We start from the raw sequence: 10,292 nt of genomic DNA on the forward strand, positions 1-10,292 counted from the left end.
ACTCATCAAAGTAGAGCCCTTTGGGCGAAAATTTTCTCCGTTTTGCTCTAGTTTAAACCGTTGAAGCGCTAGAGGGTATTTTTGACGAAAATAAGCGAAAAAATGTACAACCCTGCATGCTTAGTCAAAGTCAAATATTAATTGTGTTTCTCAGATATTTGGTGGACTCTGGTGGGGCAACTCGTCAAAATAAAGTCCTGGGGGTAAAATTTGTGTTCTTTGGAGCCGAAGGCCTATCTACGACTCTGCCTTTTGCCCGACTCAGGTGTCAGCGCCGCAGGCCTAGGTAGATGTATGCCAGGCGCGTCGCAGCGTAACAGTGTTTCGTGAGATATCGCGAAGCCTGTTACGCGAGACGTGGTCTGGCGTACATCTACCTAGGTATTTTATCTGAAAAGTGTCTTGCTAACTTTATTATGGTCTAATATTGTTTTGTTTCAGGTGAATCCACAGTTATTTCAAGCCACTTAAATGCAGCAAGCCACCCAAATGCAGCAGGTCGCTCAAATGCAACAGGCTTTTCAAATGCAGGCTGCCCAGATGCAGGCTTCCCAGATGCAGGCAGCGATGCAGTATAGTACAGTATACTTAATGTAAGTTTCTGAGTCACTTGCTCAAACTTGTTATTCCAACTTTTCAAAATGAAGGATTAATTGGCCACCTTCTTGGTATCATGTTTTCTTGTCAATGCAGATGTCCACTGCTGGTTATGCAATGTACCCAAGTCTGCCAATCAATCCAGCAATTCCGCTGCCATACCCTCAGGTTGTCAACCAGGAATGGCAGAATGCTGTGGCCATTTGACAGATGGCCCCCAAAATCGCTTCTGCCACCACCACACTGAAGACTGATGAGAATCTCACTCAAATTGTGCCTTCAATACCCGTAGCTGCAGGGGCCCTATCAAAAGAGAGAATTGAGAAAGAAGACAAATATGTTCTAGGAGCGCTATCATCTGTTACCTCATCAGTGGTGGACAGTATTAAACCACATGCAACCCCCCTACGTGATGCTCCTTCTGCTTTTACCTTCAATACCTTTGGTAACAAAGCTTTTCAGAAGGAGAAGGAGAAGACTCAAGACAGGACAGGAAATAAGTATGTTCCAAAATCACGATCCTTTTCGACCTTATTCAATGTTTGTGTTGGTCCTTCGTCTGAAGTCAGTGCCAGTGCCTCTGAAAGAAAGCGATCCCAAGAGGCGGAAGAGAAATGTGAAAAACCAAATCAATTGGCAAAAGAGAAGACAAACGATCTAAGTCGATCTAAGTTAAAGAAAAGTTGCAATGCAGACGATGACGAATTGGGTTTTCTGGATCCGGTAGAACATGTGTTTGATGATGATATTGATCCTTAGGAAAAAGAGACTGCTGTCAAAACCAAAAGCCCTGAAAAGGTATAATATTGTAGCGTCAGGTAGTGACTGAGTAAAGGAGACACAGGAGGTACTGGATCAGTGGATTTATTGGTACTAGCAGGAACGATACAGGCACGGACGAACACGACTGGACTCGACCGAGACTGCAAGCCGACTGAGCTCTGTTGGCTCGCGCCGTGATGCTCTAACATTACAATATTAACTGAACACATTAGTCTTGAGTCTTAAATACTTGTAATTTATATGTGCCATTCATCCCAGTTCTTTATTTCAGCTTATTAAAAACTTGCATGACCTTCATTTTAATTGTGAACATTGTTTGTTTGTCTCAGGAATATTTAAGTCCTCCCCTTAATGACGAAGTGACACTCATTGGAAGCAGCGAAAGTGATAGTGAGTCCCAGACCAGACCATCATCTATTCAAGAGGCCAAGGTAAGTTTTCCATATTGCAGCTTTGGTTGAGTACTATGTTTTCCATTACTTTGCTACAAGAAATGTAATTTGGAACATGATTTTGCTTTCCTCTTCTTTCCCGGTAAGCGTCTTCGTTTGCTGGGATACCTAACCTCAACTCGAGCCTGTGTCTGTTGCGTGCGTTGCTGTCATGTTGCTGACTCTCACTTTCCAGGTTGTTGTTAGCACCATGTGCTCTTTCCGAGGATTTATCCCGCGTTCGGCCCTTGTGCCCTTCGCGATGTCTGGCTAAGGCCATAGCGGCGCCGTCGTCCCGGCCGGCGATGTTGTCCGAGAACGAGTGTCTGGAGGGCTGCTGGGTCAGCCTCCAGGAGCCACCATGTCAAGCACGTTGTTTGCCTAAGTAAGCGCCCTACCTCTCCGTCGTCCTCTCCACTGCAATGCCTGTAGGCCTTAACCCTTTTGTGGTTGTACTAAAACTTTCCGTCCAGTAGTGTGAATCACACTTGTTATGTATCTAGTCGTGGAGAAGTTGTTTGTCTCCCATCGTTAGGGTCCTCATGGCTGGGAGTGGCGAAGGTTGTTGCTGGTGGCCTAGGCTAAGTGTGTCATGCCTCGTGGCACACTCAGACCCCAGTAATAACTTGAAGCGTTCTCAGTCATGGGGGCTCTTGATGATTGTCATGTCTTCCGGAAGTCTGAGTTGGACTAGTCTTGTTTTGAAGGTCCTGAAGTTACGGCATCTTGCTATTGTTTAATATATATATGTATAGATATATTTTATGTTGATGTTATAGAGAGCTATATTACCTCTTGTTGGTCTGAACCATTAAACCTTTTCTACCTACACACTGCCATCTTGTTAGTGACTTCAAGGAGAGTTAATTCTCTCTGGCGCCCATTACTAAAAATTTGAACTTGATGTTCCTACTCCACTCTACCTACTTATATTAAACTGTATGGCCGGGCACATTTGAACACGTTATACTCGCTATCCAGGCCCGGCGCGAGGCGCAGCGGGCGTACCTGGCAGTGCGCACAGAAGAGTCTTACCTACGCTGGACCGAGGCCCAGGACGCGGCAGCTTCTACCGTTCGCCGTGCTAAGAGGGCGCATTGGACGTCCTTTATAGAAAAACTGCTTCCGCCCGGAGACATGCGCTCCCTCTGGTCCATGGCCCGTCGCCACGCTCGTGCTTCTCCCCCCAACCCCTCCTCTGGGGATTGGCTGGAGGACTTTCTGGCCATCTTCGCGCCTCCCACCGTCTCCCGTGCGCCCCCGCCGCTACTCCCGGACGAGCCGGCCGCGGCGGCCGCCGACCCCACTGGCATATCACAGGACTTCAGCCTGGAGGAACTCGAGGCGGCCCTCCGTTATTGCAAGGATACCGCCCCGGGCATGGACGGCATCACCGCCGGCATGCTCAAGCGCCTCCCGCCGGAAGCTAAGCAGCTCCTTCTGTCACTACTGAATTACATCTGGCGCACGGCAGATCTGCCCGATTCCTGGAAACGCTCTCTTCTCCTCCCCCTCGTGAAGCCGGGCAAGGACCCGTCTCTAGCCGGGTCCTACCGGCCCATCGCTCTCGCATCGGTCGTCTTTAAGATGTTCGAGCGTATGATGAAGGCCCGTCTGGAGAGGTGGGCGGAGCGGGAGGAGGTCCTGGACCCCCGCCACTTTGGTTTCCGTAAGGGAGCCGGCACGCAGGACGCCCTCGGCTTTCTGGTGGGCCACGCCCATCAGGCTAAGAAGTCACACCAATTTATGGCCGCTGTCTTCATGGACATTGCTTCAGCATACAATTCGGTCCGCCCGGATCTGCTCATCACGAAGTTGCGCCGCGCAGGAGCACCACCGCGCCTCACCAACTTTCTTACGGCCGTCCTTCATGATCAGCAACTGTTCGCCACGCACAACGGCCGCCTCATCGGGCCATCCACTAACAGCGTCGGCCTTGCTCAGGGGTGGGTCGAGTCCCCCCTCGTTTACATCCTTGACAAGGCCCTCCTCTGCCACGCCCTCCCGGAAGACGTGTACAGCGTGCAGTACGCAGATGACGTCGCGCTCTTCGCACGAGGCCCCACGGCCCAAGCGGCCCTCCGCACGCTCCAGGCGGGTGTCACCGAGTTTGCGCAGCGTCCACGCAACGATGGGGCTTCGCTCTCTCCGGGGAAGTCCTCCTGGCTGTTCTTCGCCTCTCGGCGCCTGCCCGCTGCTCCCCTGCACCTGTACGCCCACGGGGTGGCCATCCCGTACGTCCCCCAGGTCAAATACCTTGGGGTCATACTCACCTCTAACCTGCTCTGGTCGAAACATATCGAGTACGTCGTAGGGCGCTGCACTAGACGCCTCGCATTCATGCGCTCTATCGCCGGAGCCAGCTGGGGCTGCCATCCAGGGCTGCTTCTGAAGTTGGCATCTACCACTGTCCGCTCCGTCCTCGAGTACGGGGCGGGCATCGTCGACCCTCACTCGAAGGACAACTGGGAGAAGATCGAGCGGGTGTATCGCTCCGCGATTCGCATCGCGCTGGGCCTCATGCCCTGCACGGCCATCCTCTCCTGCTATACGGAGGCGGCCGAGTGGCCCCTCCAATACCGCTTTCAGTACTTGGCAGACCGCTTCCTTATCCGATGGCGGGCCCGCCCCCATATCACGCCGCCCTGACGGTCCTGCAGGACACCCTGGCCGCCCATGGGGCACACCACGCACGCACGCCCTTGCTGCTCCGTCGCCTCGCCGACCTCCCGGCTCTGCCGCCCCAGCCGCCAGCTACGTTCCACACGTGGCCCTGCTTCGCCATCCTCCATCAGGACTGGACATTCCCCGTCCCCACTACCCTCTCCTTCCCCCCTGCCCCGGTCGCCGCGGCGGGGGTCGAGTCGCTCGCGGCTGTCTACGCTGCCCTCAAGGCCGGTCTTTGGGCCGAATGCCACGTTCTCGCCACGGACGGTTCCAAGGCCCTTGGTCCGGACGGCCCCTCCGTCGGCGCCGCCTTCTACGATGCAGTCACCCTCCGCACCAAGCTCGCCCGGCTCCCCTCCCAGGCTTCCGTCTACGAGGCCGAGCTGGTCGCCCTGCACCTGGCCCTTCAACATGTCCAGCGAGAAGCTCTGCGACGGGTCGTCATCCTTTCGGACAGCCGCTCGGCCCTGCCGGCCATTGCCCGTGCGACGCCTGACGCCAGCTCCTCTGCTATTCTCACGTCGGTGCGCGCCCTCGCAGTCTCTCTCCTTCGTGCCGGGGTGCACCTCAGTCTCGCCTGGACGCCGGCTCACCGCGGCATTCCGCCCAACGAGGCGGCGGACGCGGCCGCCAACCTTGCCCGTGAGGGGGGCGATCCCACCCTTCTCCACCTTGCTCCGGCCGCCTTTTATTTGGCACAGCGCGATCTAGCCCGCGAGGCCTGGCACGACGCCTGGCGTACGTTCGAGAAGGGCCAGACCCTGCGTGACCTCTGTCCAACACCTCCTAAATCTCCATGGTTCCGTCGTAGCCCGGCCAAGCGCAAGATCATCACCGCCCTGTCGCGACTCCGCACAGGGCACAGCTTCGCCCCCGCGCATCTTCACGAGCACGCGGGACTCGCCTCCCCGCGATGCCCGCGCTGCGGCCACGCGCCCGGCGACGCACGTCACATCATCAACGACTGCACCTTCACCGACCGCGTGGAATTCAGAATCTCCGCCGAGCGGGAGGGACTTGATCCCCTGCTTGACGCCCTTCTCCTCCGGCCGCAGCTAGCCCTCTAGCCTCTCAAGAAGCTCCTCCGGGCTAACGCTCACCTGCGGCTCTAATTTTCCCGCTTGTCCCACTTTTTGCCACGCCACTATCTCCGCCACACACAATTCCCCTGGCCGCATGAGCTCGGCTAGTGTTTTCGATCGGGCGGGTTAGCCTTCTTTTCGCCTGCCCGACGCTCGCCGCCGCGTTGCCCAACCCGACCCGACCCGACCCGACGGAGCTGCTGTCGGGTATGTCGGGCAAGCCGGACGGCGTCCGAATGATCACATCTTGACCGCGCTTCCGCACGGATTTCGCACGCAGACCCCCGCTCGGCTGGACCAGCAGGGCGAGAGGTGAGGTTGCGGGGACAGGTCACTGATGATCTGACAAAGGGACGTAAGTCCATCACGCTGAATTTTTCAGAACGAGGAAAAAACTTCCAGAATTTTTGGGCACTCAAGGTATTTGTTATATGAATACATAAATAAGCTTCTTATTCTGATGCCTTTTGACTCATAGCAGCGGATTTTTGGTACTGGTAATATATAGGGAGAAAAGCGGACTTACGTCCTATGTGACATCAATGTTTTCCAGAACAAAGGACGCAAGTCCATCATTTTCAGGACAAAAGGACGTAAGTCCACGCAAGTCCATATGGTTTCTGAAAACGGGGCCCAAGTCCACCCAGTTTCTTAAAAGATTGGACTTGGGCCATCAAATGCCAAAAAACACAATGACACCATAAGACAAGGGAAATAAATTGGTTTTAACAATCCCATCTTGAATGTTATTCATCTAGACCTAATTTCCTTCACTTTTTGAACTTGTCTGACTACATTGAAAGTAATGTCTACTATGGCTTATGGGTCCACTGTTTGTGTGAGAAAACATCTCCACAACAACTTATTTGTTACGATGTTGAAATTTTAATGTTCGACTCACCTCAACACAGCTGCAGCCTGCACCCCAAGACTGGTTTGGACAGGGCACAGTATATTTTGAGAGGTGACAGTAGCTTGGTCAAACACTAATTGTTGTGAAAATAGACTGTATGTCTGTTGTGTCCCGCGAGTAACAGGTGAACCCCCACAACCGCTCTTCTCAGTCTTTTGGAGCTGTCCACACATCCCATGGTATGTGCACTGTGACACCACCACTTCTTGAAGTAATGTTTTATGTTCTTGTCCAGATGGGCAGTACAAAATAATGTGTAACCTGCCATCATCACAAACCGCGCACAAAATAAAATACACTTTCAAAACTGAACCAATGTTTACTTTGCTGCAGCAACTTCTGCTGGCCGGTAGTGACGCCTTCTGCAAATGCTTAAAATTTACATTTGGAAACCATCTAGAAAAGTTTACAGAGGGCGGAGGTCCTTTCACAACAACAACAACGTCCAGCAGACGACACATTCATTTGGTATACCATCAGAAAAAGTTGTGAAATTCATGTATCAAGTGAACTTATGACTTCACTAAATATGCATGTAAATCTTAAAACCAGAAATTGCTTGGTTTTATTACTCTTACAAGCTCAAAAAGTGAAGGACATTAGGTCTAGATGAATAACATTCAAGCTGGGATTGTTAAAACCAATTTATTTCCCTTTTCTTACGGTGTCATTGTGTTTATTGGCATTTGATGGCCCAAGTCCAATATTTTTAGAAACTGGGTGGACTTGGGCCCCGTTTTCAGAAACCATATGGACTTGCGTGGACTTACGTCCTTTGGTCCTGAAAATGATGGACTTGCGCCCTAGTTTCAGAAAACGCTTGGACTTGCGCCCTTATGCACATTGCTGTCCAGTGCCAACTATAATAGATAATCTGAAACCGTTTTGACTGGGGTGTGTATCATACAGTATAGGTTCTAAAAAGCAGTACAACACATTTTCCCCAACTTGTGGACTTACGTCCCTTTGTCAGATCATCAGTGAGGTGACGCCTAGTGTGGCTGGGCGCGCTGGGCAAGCCAGACTCGTCTTCAGCGACGAGCTGGGAGAGTGAGGTGCGAGACAGAGACAGCTGCCGGCTCCATCTCCCGTCTCACTCTTACGCTGTGAGCGTCGGGCAAGCGCTGCATCTCTTACCCGCCCGATCGAAAACACTAAGCTCGGCGCTCGAGGCCAGTCCCCCCCACTTACAAGGGGGACGCAAAGAGACTCTCTCTCTCTCTCTTGGAAGCCAAGCCTGGCGGTCCGCTCCTGTCACCTCGCGCGCCGCGCCGCATCCGTGCCTCGCAGCACACGTGTGCCGGTTTGTGCCGCATTTTCATAGGCTGTTAGCGCCCTGCGCTCTTCAAGTTCTCATCCTGTCACCGACCGCATTAACGCCCGAAAGGTGTGTCATCGTAGCAGCAAGGGACGAGGTATTTTTCCAAACCAAGCGTTGTTTTGAACCTGTACCACTTGTGCACAGGGCTGTCCGTGCTGGGCCTGAGTTCGCCATGATGGGCTAGACTCATCCACCTCGCCCTGCCTCCGAGTCCCTGCTGCTGCGTCACCTCCATTTCACCATGTTCTTCTCCGTCTACATCACTACGAGGGCAATAAGGAAGTTGTTGTTCTTCTCTACCCGCCCGCGTGGAAACGTATGGTTTCAGTTTGTCAGCAGTTTGTCATCTCGCCAATGACAAACTGATGACAATCCGATGATGAAATTTGATAACATACTGATGACATACTGATGGCAAACTGATGCCAAACGCAAATCGGCGTCCCGTCATCAATATGTCATCAGTATGTCACCAGTTTATCAACCGTTTGTCTTCGACGGAATACAAACGGCTTACAAACGGATGACAACCCGCTCACATACTGGCCGCTTTCGACGCTGGAGAATGCTGCGACCGAAAATGCTGGACACGAAATGTCCTAGTCTATAAGAGCCTATACAATGTTGAAGGTGTGCTGTGGACTGATCATTAGGGCCTGGAAGGTTGCTGCATGTGTCCCCCGCGTACACTTTTCGCTCTGAGCACGATGGTGGTGTTAAATTTCCTCTAGCTATAGCCATTCAAAAGTTACTTTTCGGATTTTTTTTTTGTTTCAAAATACAACAGAGTATGTTATCCTAACACATCTCACTAACCCGTTTCGCTCTACGGCGCTTAGTTTAGGCTTGAAAGGGAATTGCGGTGTTTCGTACGGTGAGGCTGGGGCCAGTATGTCAGCGATTTGTCCTCCGTTTGTAATCCGTCGATGACAAACGGTTGATAAACAGATGCCATACTGATGATATATTGATGACGGGACGCCGATTTGCGTTTGACATCAGTTTGTCATCAGTTTGTTATCGGTATGTCATCAAATTTCATCATCTGATCGTCATCAGTTTGTTATCCGTTTGACATCCGTTTGTCATCGGCGAGATGACAAACTGATACCATACGTTTCCATGCGGGCGTCCCCGCCGGAAGCCACCTGCGGGTGACGCGCTACGTCGTGACGTCATGTCCGGCGTCTAGCCCTTCAAGATGTTTGATGTAGTGAACGGTGCCTGTGTTTTGCCCTCGTGTGGTCTGGGCTTGTCAGTGGCGTTGTCACCATGACGCCACTTGTTTATTTCTTCTTCTCCCGGTACTGGGGGGCCCCCCTTTCCCGCGGATTCTTCTAATAAGTTACTTGTAGGCTGCTAAGCGACTTCTTGGTGAGTGCACTCCTTTACGTATTTTCCTTGGCCAAGGGTTCGTTCTTGTTCTGTACACTGTTGTTTTTGTGCCTGTTGTACATCTTCTACTTTAGCACCTGTTGTATTTGTGTACGTTGTTGTTCTTTTGAACACTGTTTCGTGCTTTTGCACTTGTATGTTCGTTTATGAACTTTTGTACGTTTTTATAATGCACTTGCGCAAGCCCTTGTTTATGGGTTACAAATTGCTAATTTTTTCCGAACTGTTACGCTTGTCACCCCCCCCCCACCCCCACCCCCACTGATTTATAGTGGTCAAGTTATACTCTTTGATTTGATTGCGATTGCATTCTTGCATTGTGCATTATTCCGCACTATTAAGGGGGACGCCCCTGGCACTTTTGCAGTGTACTCGTTCTTTCAAGGGTACCAATATATTCAAATTTCTCACAATTTTCGCATTGGGTAGTACTCTTATCGCTTCATGGTTTATGTCAGGGTTGCTGAAGTGTCGATAGTTTTGTAGTTGTTTGTGACAATGTTTTGTGATTATTGTTATTGTTTATGAAAGTGCTTTTGTTTATTGTTGATGCACTGTCTTTGCTGTTTTATGTGAGTTTTCCTCATATTCTTCCCTGGTTTTGAACTTTGTGAATTATGTCGTTGTGTTCTTGATATTTGAGAGACTACTGAAACGATTATCTCCTTACAATAGTAACTTTATTTAGCTGTTTGTACGAACTATTTAAATACCTAAAGTAACTTTTATACTCAATGCTAAATTAATGCATTCTATTCCGTTGTTGAACGTCCGTTCATTCAAAATTATTGATTTCTTGCTCGGTTGTTCTTCTTGCAATAATTCTGAGTCCAAATCAAATAAGCTTATTAGCAGTTGTAAATACATTCTGTGTACAGACTTAGTTGTACTTGAACTTCCCTTGTTGCATTGTTCTTTCTGCTTTACAAATCCTGCAATTCATTTCGAGAATTATTTCAAAACCTTGAGAAATACATTAGCATATTATATTGTGATTGCCTACTTGCCATATCTTTTCCTAAACTTCTGCTCACTTGTAATAGTAGAAATGCAGGGTATGAGACAATTACAGTTCTAGTAGAAAACATATAAAGGTCTATATT

Source organism: Frankliniella occidentalis, unplaced genomic scaffold, assembly GCF_000697945.3.
Source record: "Frankliniella occidentalis isolate FOCC.00 unplaced genomic scaffold, Focc_3.1 Scaffold132, whole genome shotgun sequence".
NCBI lineage: Eukaryota > Metazoa > Arthropoda > Insecta > Thysanoptera > Thripidae > Frankliniella > Frankliniella occidentalis.